This window comes from Pongo pygmaeus, chromosome 13, assembly GCF_028885625.2.
Source record: "Pongo pygmaeus isolate AG05252 chromosome 13, NHGRI_mPonPyg2-v2.0_pri, whole genome shotgun sequence".
NCBI lineage: Eukaryota > Metazoa > Chordata > Mammalia > Primates > Hominidae > Pongo > Pongo pygmaeus.
In genome coordinates this window covers 102978876-102993270 of record NC_072386.2, presented here as the reverse complement: position 1 = coordinate 102993270, position 14395 = coordinate 102978876, and the positions used below count along the sequence as shown (strand labels likewise).

General features: G+C 39.7%; 1 protein-coding gene across 4 annotated transcripts in view; it reads right to left on the bottom strand.

Moving 5' to 3' along the window:
- KIAA1958 (KIAA1958 ortholog) overlaps positions 1 to 14395 on the bottom strand; it is a 175480-nt gene that overhangs the window by 130933 nt on the left and 30152 nt on the right. Inside the window, exon 2 of one of the 4 annotated variants that reach the window (XM_063650292.1) lies at positions 342 to 479. The exons of the other annotated variants lie outside the window; for them this stretch is intronic. The gene's annotated coding sequence lies outside the window, so the exon portion shown is untranslated. The remainder of the gene's footprint in view (positions 1 to 341; positions 480 to 14395) is intronic. 4 annotated transcript variants of the gene reach the window in all.

The following is a 14395-nucleotide window of genomic DNA, read 5'->3' as shown; positions in this document are numbered from 1 at the left end:
ACAATGCATACATGTATCAAAACATCATGTTGTACACCATAAATATATACAATTTTTATTTGTCAATTAAAAAAAATTAACACACAACAAAGTCAAGAGACATAAACAAAATAAAACAACCCTGGGAAAATATTTGAGTAATCTTTCAAGAGGTTGTCTCCTTAAAATATAAAGAGTTTTCATAAATCAGTAAGAAAAAGATTGGCCAGGCACAGTGGCTCACGCCTGTAATCCCAGCACTTTAGGAGGCCGAGGCGGGCAGATCACCTGAGGTCAGGAGTTTGAGACCAGCCTGGCCAACATGGAGAAACCCCATCTCTAATAAAAATACAAAAAATTACCTGGGCATGGTGGTGGATGCCGTAATCCCAGTTACTCAAGAGGCTGAGGCAGGAGAATCGCTTGAACCCGGGAGGCGGAGGTTGCAGTGAGCCAAGATTGTGCCACCACACTCCAACCTTGGCAATAAGAACCAAACTCTATCTCAAAAAAAAAAAGAAAAAAGAAAAAGATGAATATCCCAAGATACAAACAAGTAATTCACAGTAACTGTATCTGGCAAAAGATATAAACAAGTATTTCACAGTAGCAAAAAAAGTCAACGAATGCTCACAAAATGTATTTGAAAATACACAATCTTACTAATTAAAAATGCAAATTAATATACCCTGACATTATTTTTTGGCTGACTAGAATGACACTAAAAAGTGGAATAATAATCAGTGCTGATGGCAAAAATGGAGTGAAAGGCCATCTCATCCACTGTTGGTCCTTTCATTCTGACATGCCTCTGCTAGACGCTAGGCCCCTTTGGTGACAAGATATACCCATGGATATGCAGCTTTCTGAACAGTAATCTTGAGACACGTATAATAATCTCTTACTATGAGCTAGGCACAAGTCCAAGCTCTATGTCATGACACAGGTGCTGCTGCTATTCCCCACTTTACAGATGAGGAAACTAAGGCACAAAGAGGTTAAGTAACTTGCCTAAGGTTACAGAGCTAGGAAATGGTAAAGCCAGGCTTCAAACCCAAGCCAATGGCTCCAAGGCTCTGTACTTGGCAGCTATGTTCTGCTGTCTCTTCTGCACATATTTTACAGTATGTATACTCACTGACCCAGCAATTCTTTCAGGAAGTCATCCATTGATATGGTTTGGCTGTGTCTCCACCCAAAATCTCATGAATTGTAATCCCCATAGTCCCCACAATCCCCACGTGTCAAGGGCAGAACCAGGAAGAGGTAATTGGATTACAGGGGCTGTTTCCCCCACGCTGTTCTCATGATAGTGAATGAGTCTCACAAGATCTGATGGTTTTACAAGTGTCTGCCATTTCCCCTGCCTGCATTCTATTTCCTGCTACCCTGTGAAAAGGTGCCTTCTGCCATGATTGTAAGTTTCCTGAGGTCTCCCCAGCAATGGGAAACTGTGAGTCAATTAAACCTCTTTTCTTCCCTTTTTTTTTTTTTTTTTTTTTTGAGATGGAGTCTCGCTCTGTCGCCCAGGCTGGAGTGTGGTGGCGCGATCTCGGCTCACTGCAAGCTCCGTCTCCCGGGTTCACGCCATTCTTCTGCCTCCGCCTCCTGAGTAGCTGGGACTACAGCACCCACCACCACGCCTGGCTTTTTTTTTTTTTTTTTTTTTGTATTTTTAGTAGAGATGGGGTTTCACCGTGTTAGCCAGGATGGTCTCGATCTCCTGACCTCATGATCCACCTGCCTCGGCCTTTCAAAGTGCTTGGGATTACAGCACTTTGGAAGTGAGCCACCGCGCCCAGCCAAACCTCTTTTCTTTATAAATTACCCAGGTCGAGGTACTCCTTCACAGCAGCATGAGAACAGATTAATACATCCCTTAAAAAATTAGAAACTTTATATATATAAGAATACTCACTGAAGCATTGCTTAAAATGGTGGAAAGTGGACATACTATTGAGTGAAAATGCACGTTATACATAGATACACACATATTTTATAATCTGGAAGGGTATACTTAAATTTGGGGGGAGGAAGGTAAGATTATTGAAGAGCTTTCATTTTTGCTGTACTACCTGAATATTTTATAATCAGGTATCTGAAAAAAAATATATACATTTAAAATTCATATTAAAATGTTTTATTATATGGTAGATTATTATTTTTCAATTTTGAAAGTTTTGTAAACAGATGGCCAAGTTTTGTTGCACTGATTTTCAAGGGCTATTTGAGGGCCATTATTAAGAAAAGAGGAGTTACCATTGTGTACAGTTCTTGAATATCATCTTAGTGTACTGCTAAATCCCATTATGAAGAATTCATGGGCAGTCTGCTGAAAGGTACACTAGCTTATACCACACACAGCGGTACACTAACAGACTGGAGGAACTAATCCCACTAACACCATGAAATGAGACGACTTGAATGCTGGCCCAGTTTTTGATGTTGCAATCCTAACTCCAGAGCTGGACTACCAGTGCTGTGGTAATCCCACTACTGTTTTATACACACATAAGAACCTTCTATTAAAACAGACTCCCTCCAGGAAACAGTCAAAGAAAGGATCACTCCAGTCCCTATTCTCTTGCATGCAATGATATTTCCTAGTGATAGAAAGGAAAGAGGTAGGGCACTGGCCACTACCTTAGGGATAAGGGCCATAATAGAAAAAGAGTTTTCCTCTGGTTTAAGGCCAAAAAGAAGTCCCTTTGAATGTATCTCTAAATGTTAAACTGAAAAGAAAAGTATCATTTATTTTACTTAAAAAATAAAAGATTTAATAAAAGATTTAAAATGCATCTCCCTTTCATTGTGCTACTCTTGCAAATTATTTGAAGACTGGAATATATCTTTTGTAAACTATAATCTTCCATATATGACCCATCCAGAGGACACCCACAGACATCAGCCTACAAAAGCTACTCTGCAACTTCCAAGCCTGAATCATGAACTCAATTCACCTCCCCCTCACCGCCAGAAGCTAAAAAAAATTAGAAGCAGCTAGACAATGTTAGGTATTTTTAATCCAAACAGGCTCCCCAAGGTATCTACTGAGGTCATCAGTCTCCTATGAGAGGAATGTGAAGCGGTCCCTCAAATTGAGGTCTGACAGCAACCCCAGCCATGGCAGCAGCAGTTCCAGTGCACAAGCTTTGCTCCAAGAGCTTTAGGGTCCTCGGTCTCCAACTCTGCTCCAGTTGATCAGACATTAATGTAGTCATGGTTTCAATACATCAACATGAGCGTTAACCTTTGGACTTTGATCCATTCGTGTGGATAAAGTGAAAATCCATCTGATACAGATTTTTTAAAATACGAAATAAGATACATGAACAATTCTGTAAACTATAAAGGGTTGTAATTATCAAAATAGGAAACGGTTCACTAGTTCATCAGTGAAGAAAAACAACCTGAATTATGGACTATGTCTTCAAAAGACCTTTTAACCTTCAGTATCTAAAATGGAATAAACAATTTGGCTTCCTTTTCTACACTGTAAAAAAGTCTCCATTTTCCTTATTAAACAAGTAACACAAGCCAATTTATTTTTATTTATAATTGGAAAATAGCAGAAAAGCAGTGTCATATGACCTAATAGTCTGTTAACACTGTGGCATTTTTCCCTCTAGTCGTTTATTCCTACTTATTAGGATCACAGTTAGTTTTGTTTTATTTATTTATTTTTTATTTTTTTGAGATGGAGTTTCACTCTTGTTGCCCAGGCTGGAGTGCAATGGCATGATCTCGGCTCACCACAACCTCTGCCTCCCGGGTTCAAGTGATTCTCCTGCCTCAGCCTGCCGAGTAGCTGGGATTACAGGCAAGCGCCACCATGCCTGGCTAATTTTGTATCTTTAGTAGAGATGGGGTTTCTCTATGTTGGTCAGGCTGGTCTTGAACTCCCGACCTCAGGTGATCCGCCCGCCTCGGCCTCCCAAAGTCCTGGGATTACAGGCGTGAGCCACAGCGCCTGGCATTTCCTTTTAAACAAAATTGTAATTAGACTAAATATTACTATTTCCATCTTGTTATCTTAAGCATTTTCTATGTTGTTGCGTAATCACATGCTATATGTCATTTCATCAGCTGTAACTCAGAATAAGCTGAACATAAAATATATAATGGAATTACTGACAGTTTCATAACAGTCTCTGAAATATTTAGTTAGAGACAAACATATTAAGAATTCTAGGCTTCCAAAAGCTAAACTTAATTTCTGGCAAGCATGACTGGTAATTACAACCAAAAGCCAAATATTGTGGAGTCCTTTTTTTAGACTAAGCAATCTTACCACTCAGAATATATAATCACTGAAACACTTCCAGCATAATGATATCCGTTCAGCTACTGGCAACCATAAATGTCTCTGAAAGCCAGAGAAATGTAAAAATTCTCTAATATGATTTGCGAAGTGAAAGTTATATTTTAAAAAATTGAAAGTATAAAACTGTGGTCATAAATACAATATTCATTCAGAGAAAATCTGTAACCCTATATATTTTCACCTATGAGAAGTAGCTATACAAATCACTACGAAAAATAAAACCAATCCAATAATGAAAAAAATGTAATCTGTTCAACAGTCCAAATTCATAAGCACATCAAAGTATTTTCAACTTCTGTATAAAATCAGAGGCAAAATTATTTATATTTTCAAAAATAGATACTTGAGCACCTAATAGTACCAGAAAATAAGAAAATGTTCAGAAAACGAACTGATGGGAGCACAACAAAGGGACACAGGAGTCAGTTCAAAGAGCTCCCAACGGCTAAAGCTAGAGTAATTTGAGCAATAAAGTCTAATCCGAAGTATAAAATAAATAGGAATTCATATTGATATAAATAAATAAATGGGAGAGAACAGACAACTCTACAGAAGAATGCCAAATAATTTATGTCAATATTGCCTCCTCAAGAAAGTGGAGTCTAGGCCGGGCGTGGTGGCTCACGAGGTCAGGAGATCGAGACCATCGTGGCTAACACAGTGAAACCCCGTCTCTACTAAAAATACAAAAAATTAGCCGGGTGTGGTGGCGGGCGCCTGTAGTCCCAGCTACTCGGGAGGCTGAGGCAGGAGAATGGCATGAACCCGGGAGGCAGAGCTTGTAGTGAGCCGAGATGGTGCCACTGCACTCCAGCCTGGGCAACAGAGCAAGACTCCATCTCAAAAAAAGAAAAAAAAAAGAAAGTGGAGTCTAACTTCTGGTCCCTTCAGTGTGAGCTGCACATAGTGAGTTCCTCCCAAAAAGTAAATTAGGTAGGGAAAAGAGTACTTTTAAGCCTGACAAACACTACCTCAGACAAGGGTTCAAGGCATCAACAGTAATAATTCATGTTGATAGCATGTAGCATTGATATGATGTGGTAAGAATGGTATTTTACCTCTGTGGCCTTAATCCTAAGAACACATAATCCCCAGTTAACCTATGAGAAAAATATACAAATCCAAATTGTAACCCAAATGTCTCACATTCTCTAGAATACCTCAGCAGTACGTCTTAAACTTGTCAAGGTCATCAAAAACAAAGAAAGTCTGAAAAACTGCCACAGCTCAGAGGATCCTAAGGCGGCATGATGACTAAATGTAACGTGGTATTATGGATGGGGTCCTGGACAGAAAAAGGACCCTAAGTAAAAACTAAGGAAATTCAAATAAAGTACGGACTTCAGTTAATAATAATGTATCAATATCGGTTCATTAATTATAACAGATGTACCACACAAATGTAAGATGTTAATAATAGGGGAAACTCAGTGTGAGCCATATGGGAACTCTCTGAACTATTTTTGCAACTTTTCTGTAACTCTAAAACTATTCTAGAAATTAAAGCCTATATACAATATGTATTATATATGTATTATATTAAAATGGACATATAGATATAGGTAGATAATATAAAAACAGACACATCTAAATTACAAGAAGGCAGGGAATTGTTTTGTTCACTCCCCTACACTCCATTGTTAGACCACCTCCTGGCAATTGAATAAATATTTTTGGAATGAATAAATGTGCATATATGCTTTGTAAAACTGGTTTTATTTCTATAATTCTGCATTATTCCTTTATTTATATAATTCCATGTACAAAAAAAAAGTTCTAAAGGAAAAGTCTCACCTAATACTGGTTAACAAATTAGCAAACATTCACGAAACAACCCATTCAACAAACACTGATTATATCTTTACCATAATCCAGAAACAATGCTGAATGCTGGGAACTCAAAAACAAATAAAAACAGGCCGGGCACGGTAGCTCACACCTGTAATCCCAGCACCTTAGGAGGCTGAGGTGGGCGGATCACCTGAAGTCAGGACTTCGAGACCAGCCTGGCCAACACAGTGAAACCCCATCTCTACGAAAAATACAAAAATTAGCTAGGCGTGGTGACGGGTGCCTATCTCAGCTACTTGGGAGGCTAAGGCAGAAGAATCGCTTGAACTCAGAAGGTAGAGGTTGCAGTGAGCCAAGATCATGCCACTGCACTTCAGCCTGGGCAACAGAGCAAGACTCTGTCTCTAAATAAATAAATACATGCATATGAAATAAACACTCCAATTGTGAGGGAGGAAGGTGAGAGCCTGGCTGATACACAGATGACAATGATACAAAATGGTTAAGTATGAGGTACAGGCTTTGGGTATCATGAGAGCATGCCAGGAATACTTAACCCTGCACAGGCTGGTAGGTGGCAAAGGATTCCTGAGCAAAGAAAGGCAAATAGGCCCCAAATGACTGAGGTGGAGGGGGATGCAGAAACATTCTGTCATGTGGGACACTAACTGCAGGGCAAAGCATAGTGACAACTGGTGCTTGAAAGGCAAGGAGGCACCAGACCATCAAGTTAGAGGCTTTTTAGAGGGGCAATGAGGTGGATATGGTAAGATGGGTGACTTTGATCGATCACATCTCTCTGGAGACATGGGGGCAGGGATTAGGCAGAATGATCAAGTACGAGGTTGTGGGAACAAATCATGCAAAGATGGTGAATTATTAATAAAACAGTGAGGAGGAGATAGAGCTGACAACTGTTTAGAAGCTAGTATCGGCAGATTTGGCAACTACTGAGTATTGAATGGCCATGCCTCTTAACTCATTTTCTTTTTTTTTTTTTTTTTTTTTGAGAAAGGGTCTCACTCAGTCACCCAGGCTGGAGTGCAGTGGTACAATCTCCACTGACTGAAACCTCCGCCTCCCAGCTTCAAGAGATCCTTCCGCCTCAGCCTCGCCAGCAGCTGGGACCACAGGCATGCACCACCACGCCTGGCTAATTTTTGTATTTTTTGTAGAGATGGGGTTTCACCACGTTGTCCAGGCTGGTCTTGAACTCCTGGGCTCAAGATATCTGCCCACCTCAGTCTCCCAAAGTGCTGGGATTACAGGAGTGAGTGAGCTACCACGCCCAGCCTCTTAACTCATTTTTCCATTTTACCGCTTGCCCTCTTCAAACAATTCCCCCCAGAACAGAGAATATTATGTTTTGAAACATAATCATCCCATTCCTAGTTTAAAACCATCCAGTGGCTTCCCATTACATATTCCAAAGCTACACTCCTTAGTGTGGTCTCCAAAAGACAAAACAATCACATTCCTGCTTTCTTCTTCAACTTCATCCTGTGTTACTTTCCTCCAGCCACATTGCTTTTCTTTCAATTTCTGAAAAATATCAAGCTCCTTCCTGTTTTAGAGCCATTCCTCATGCCTACAAAAATGCTTTCTCCTGTTTGTTCCATGGATCTCAACTAAAATCCTTTCAAAAGGATTTTGAAAAGGTCTCTCTCCTACCACTACCAATTACTCTCCACCACAGTATCCTTTCTGTGTATATTTCTTTCTTTGTACTAAGATAGTCTGTATGCACAGTTGATTCTTGTTATTTGTGGTAAATATGTTTTATAAAGTCACTGCAAACACTGAGTAATTGTGTGACAGAGTCATCCTATCTCTAAAGAAAAAGAAAATTCCTGGCAAAGAGAACAGTCAGTATAAAAGCACAAATGTGTCTTAATACCCAAACAATATTATCTACTTGAAAGTTAAGATGATAAGTTGGTATAATCAACATTAGTGCTAGAATAGGTTCATCATAAACACCTCCCAAGCTGTAGAAGCAGTAACTTCAACTTGTTCAGTACCTCCCGGAGCTGTCCAAAGAGGATTTCTTTCTTAAAACCCTATAAAAACAACTTAGATAAATAGAGATACTGCTATGGTTTGAATGTCTGTCCCCTCCAAAACTCATGTTGAAGTTTAATTGCTATTGTAACAGTATTAACGGCTGGGACCTTTAAGAGCTGATTAGGCCACGCGGGCTCCACCTTCATGGGTGGGATTGATGCTGTTATTTAAAAATCATGTTTATCCCCATCTTGCTCTCTCTTACCATCTTGCCTTCTGACACGTGATAACACAGCAAGAAGGTCCTTGCCAGATGCTAGCATCTTGATATTGACTTCTCAGCCTCCAGAACTGTGAGCAAATAAATTTCTGTTCATTATAAAGTACCCAGTCTCGGCTGGGCAAGGTGGTTCACATCTGTAATCCTAGCATTTTGGGAGGCTGAGGCAGGTGGATCACTTGAGGCCAGGAGTTCGAGACCAGCCTGGACAAAACCCTGTCTCTACTAAAAATACAAAAATTAGCTGGGCGTGGTGGTGCATGCCTGTAATCCCAGCTACTTGAGAGGCTGAGGCATGGGAATTGCTTGAACCCAGGAGGTGGAGATTGCAGTGAGCCGAGATAGTGCCACTGCACTTCAGTCTGGGCAACAGAGCGAGAATCTGTCTCAAGAAAAAAAAAATTACCCAGTTTCAAGGTATTCTGTTATAGCAGCACAAACAGACTAAGAGAGACGCTAAGACCACTGACAGTCAATGATTGGAATGGGAGAATTCATCAATGGAGATATATCAGAATAAACAACATAAAGGCCGGGTATGGTGGTTCATGCTTGTAATTCCAGCACTTTGGGAGGCTGAGATGGGAGGATCACTTGAGCCCAGGATTTTGAGACCAGCCTGGCCAAGAAAGTGAGACCCCCATCTCTTTAAAAAAAAAAAAAAAAAAAAAAAAGAAGAAGAAAGAACATAAATGAAGCTTTCCAACTTCTTTCACTTCCAAGAACCCTAAAAGCCCCTGAATCTCTTTGTCCTATTCCTCCTCTTCTATGCTCACCCAGATTCAGTAAATTGAGGGTCTGTTCATATTTTGGTTATGCAATGTAATAAGTATGCAAAACAGTAACAATAATCAAGGACACAATGTGGCTTTTCTCATTCAGAGAAAGTAAAATTATGAAATTCTATGAGGACTAGAAAATTACATAAAAAAGAAATATGTAATAAATTTCCCTTCATATAATAGGTACTAGACAAAATTATTTTTCTATATGAATAACTGCAGCAATAAACACCGATAAAGCAGGAGTAATGGCATCATTAGGAACAGCAAAATTATTCAAGCAATGAACAGACCACTGGTGGTCCCCAGAATCAGTCTACTTCCCCATTACTGGGAACATACCATTATGAATAAATGAAAACCACAGGATATGCTCATTTTCCAAAGATTTGTATGCTTATAGGCAGGTCAAGTGCTATAGATTCCAGGAGAGAATGTATTTCTAGTGTTTATGGTCCTGAGAGGATGGGTAAGGGTGACTGCAACCATCTCTGACACACTAATTAAAGAGTCAACATGTACTAAGCCTTAAATACAATGTGTTACAATCTCCTGTGGAGGGAATTCTGGGGAAATGAAACACATGGCAAGTCTATTCAAGGAGATGGAGGTCTAAAGATGGTAAATCAACTGGTTTAGATACAAATGAAAATCTTATCATAAAGACAATGTTCTATATAGAATGATATTAGGTTCTCAGGCCACTCAAAAAAAAATCTCACTGAGCCTATTCTGCTGAGCAGAAGTATAGAATATCCCCAGAAAACACAGCCAACCAGAATTATATTATCATTTCCATGAGAAAATGCAACCCTAGTTTACCATAGTGATAAGCCTTGATTCCTCTGGAAGCATCAGGGCACTGCGAACCAGCAACCCTAGGATTCCAGGGCGGCACTAGGGTCATTAAAGACTTGCTAATCCTCTTCTACAGTGGCTATTTAAATTTAAAACAATTACAATTAAATATAATTAAAAATTCAGTTCCTTATGAAGCCACATTCCAACTGCTTAAGAGCCAGATGGCTAGTGGCTCTTACACTGGAAGGTGCAGAAGGAGAACATTCCCATCACTGCAGAAAGATCTCTGGATAACACTGCACTAGTTAGGAAAGAAGAATTCTCACTTTTCTAGAGCATCATAAAAGAAAGCAGCCTATGGTAGCACAACAATGTGAATGAACTTAACGCCACTGAACTGTACACTTTAAAATGGTTAGGACAGTAAATTTTATGTTATATGTATTTTACTACAATTTTTTAAGGCTGCTTTCTCAGTCACAGTCGCTCCATATTTTCCAAGGTATAGCATAAACTGAAACTGGTCACTGAACTAGACCCCCTTCAAGCGTGAAGCACGCCAAAGCCATGAATTTGTAAATGGCTGTTCAATACACAAAAGAGAGTCAATTCCTACAGTCCAGTTCTACAGCCCATGCTTTGGTTTTCTCAGTTTTCACGTGACCTTGGTGGGGCCTTGGATCCATCCACATTTTATTTCAACAGCACCATAACTAGAACCCCTTCTCAAATCTCACACACACACAAATCTCTTTCAGAACTGTATTGATCCCTCAGTACTCTTAACATCTGTGCCACTGGTGGCATTTTGTTGGTTTCTGGGTATGTGGAGATATGGATGGGAAATGGTTAACATTTTAAAAAATAGTTGAAATCAACAGGAAATAGGATGGGATGAGGGGTGCGTGCACACATACACAACATTCTTTAGAAACTCGACTAGAAAGGGTCTATCAGTTGGCTAGAAGGGCCACTAAAGCCTTTTGTATATGTGGAGGTGGAGACAGTAAGCAGGGAGAGTCAGGGGAATGGGGAACTATGGCCCCAAAGTAAGAATAACTCAAAATCTCTGCAATGCAATCTGCAATGGTGCTTCATCACCTACAAACCTCAGTGTTCCCTCAGTTATGAACTCTTACTTGAGTCCTGTCTTAAACCATTTCTGGGGTTTGCATATTATGTATATTCTCTACTTGGAGCATACCTGATACATGTGGTAACTTCTGAGAACATAACTCCCCAACAAAAGAGTGTCTATCCACCCATGAAGTCAAAGAGTAAAAGCAAGCAATCTGAATCCAATTCAGGATTATTCTTCCCAGGACTTTCAAAAGCATAAAACAAGGTGAAGAAATTCTAGGCCAGAGACCAGATCTGATAAATGGTTTAAATTTCATTTAATCCAGGACAAATCTAAAACCACATATCTACTGGTTGGTGCTTTATTTATTTATTTAATAAGACACTTTGTCACTCAGGCTGGAGTGCAGTGGCACAATCTCGGTTCACTGCAGCCTCGACCTCCCAGGTTCAAGCAATCCTTCCACTTCAGCCCCACAAGTAGCTGGGACTACAGGTGTACGTCACCACACCCGGCTGATTTTTGTATTTTTTTGTAGAGACAGGGTTTCACCATGTTGCCCAGGCTGGCTGGTTAGTACTTTAAAATGAACACAATCAATTTCCAGGTAACTGAAAAATCTCAGCATCCTAATAGAACCACCCTCAATCCCTAGCATTTGAATGTAATGCCACTTCTCAAATAAGGAATCATAAGTGCAAAAAAGAAATCCATTTCTTAGGGGTGGCTGTGAGGATGAGTGCTATGATGGTACCTAGCTGTGCTGTGGGTAGAAATGACATTGCCCAGTTGTCATTGCATAGCCCTGTATCTTGCTAATTCAAGCTACCCACACCTGTTAACTTGAGAGTACTCCCACCATCCATTCTAAAAGCAATCTGGGCCATGTGGATTCAAATTTCTACCTCACCTGCTGTAACCAAGAGGTAGATGTCAGTATTAGGGTCCACACAGTGGGAATGAGCACCTGCTCTGGTATCCTGGGCTGTTCCAAGGACCCACTGGGGACTGAGCTGAGACCTTCTCAACTAGGACTTTAGAACATTCATCTTGCCCAGCTTCAGTCTCAGGGCTGGGTAAAGGGGCTGAGCTTTTTGACTATAACCAAGGATGGAGCCATAAATAAGTAGATATGGTAAGTGAAAGTAAGGTAATTGGTCCCAACAGGGTCAATGAGGGTCAGGACCCAAGGTCAAAGCAAGCAATGAGAATGATCGCATATATCATGCCAATCATATCCTTGGAATGAAACCAAGGAGGAGAGAATCATGGCCCCAACAAAGGCCCAGGCTAGGCGTAAACACCAGATAGATCTATATAGCACAGTGACTGGACAGATATAAAATGTGACTCAGGTGAAAGGAAAGTAGGCGTAGAGCTACTTAGAGGTGGAAGAGATATTAAACAGGACAAGGTGAAACCTGGGTGACTGTTGCTGGAGTATTAGGGATAAAGCACTAAAAAAGAGTAAGATCCCTTATCTGAAGCATGAAATACTAGAAGACAGCAAAGGTGGTCTACAGTTTCTTATGAAAAAGTTCTTTAAGTGGCTGGGCGCGGTGGCTCACGCCTATAATCCCAGCACTTTGGGAGGCCGAGGCAGGTGAACCACCTGAGATCGGGAGTTTGAGACCAGCCTGACCAACAAGGAGAAACCTCGTCTCTACTAAAAACAGAAAATTAGCCGGGTGTGGTGGCACATACCTGTAATCCCAGCTACTTGGGAGGCTGAGGCAGGAGAATCGCTTGAACCTGGGAGGCGGAGGTTGCAGTGAGCTGAGATTGCACCACTGCACTCCAGCCTGGGCAACAAGAGCGAAACTCAGTCTCTAAATAAATAAATAAATAAATAAATAAATAAATAAATAAATAAAGTTATTTAAAACCAGAATTCTATGCCCAGCAATGATTATTCAAGTGTGTGGAGAAAAATAAAGACATTTCATTTAAGGGCATATAAGGGCATACAGTAATCAGTCTAACGCACTTTAACAATGGGGATAACAGAGAATGTACCCTATTGATTTTTTTAAAAAACGAAATTAGAAGAAAAATTCAAGACAGATATAAAAACCAGAATAACAATTAAACCTGAGTATATATTTTTTCAAATACAGAATATATATTCTTTTCCAGTGCCTGCAGAACATTTCTCAAAAGTTATCATGCAATATGCCACAAAGAAAATCTCAAAATTCCAAAATGCAAACATCATATAGGCCATATTTATGACTGAAATGCAAAAAAACTAAAAATTAACATGATAATCTAAAAGAAAATCTTTTAAAAATATTATTCTAAATAATATAGACTATTTAGAGGGCCTGGCATGGTAGCTCACGCCTGTAATTCTAGCTCTTTGGGAGGCCAACGTGGGAGGGTCACTTGAATTCAGGAGTTTGAGACCAACCTGGGCAACACAGTGAGACCCTGTCTCCACAAAAAATTCAAAAAAGCAGCCGGGCATGGTGGCACACACTTGTGGTCCCAGCTACTCCTTAAGAGGCTGAAGTGGGAGGATCACTTAAGCCCAAAGAGTTTGCAGTTACAGTGAGCTATGATTGCACCACTGCACCCCAGCCTGGGCAACAGAGCAAGACCTATCTCTTTAAACAACAACAACAACAACAACAACAGTATAGGCTATTTAGAAATACAAGAAACTGACACATTAAAACCTAAGGAAAACAGGCAAAGCAAAGAACCCAGGAAGACGGATTGTCTTACATGCCTTTATCAGAAAATTTTTTAATTGAAAAATATTGTTTAAATATTAAACCCAACAAGTTTAAAACATGATAAAAGAAACAAGAAGAAAAGGCTTATAAGGTAAAGGAGAAATTAAAGAAATAGAAAACAAAACAAAGAAGGAGATGGCACACATTACATCATGAAGAAAAAAAAGATTTAAAGAAATCATTTATTTAGCACCTCCTAACTTCCAAGTTCTGCATGCCAGGTGCTAGGGATATGCTTCATATGTTGAAAAGGACCAACATATGCTGTCTTGATTCAAACCACAGATGGTCCAAAAAGGATTCCTAGAAGGAAAACTCAGGACATCAGTATTTCTAGCTTCCATTTTTATTTTTTATATTTTGACTTTGTTCTTATTGGGAACTAAAAATTAACATTTATTTGTATTCAGCATTTTCTTGATGGTCTGGATTCCCTCTTTTAGAATCACTTACAGTGTATAATTACTGTGAAAAATTCACTGATTTCTCAGTTTTAACACCCTGTTCATTTCTCTGTTTCTTCATTTTCTTTTCAATCAGTGCTTCTGCTTCTTCTGCCACTCTCCTATCTATAGTTTAAGTTTGGGGATATTAATTTATACAGAATACCACAGC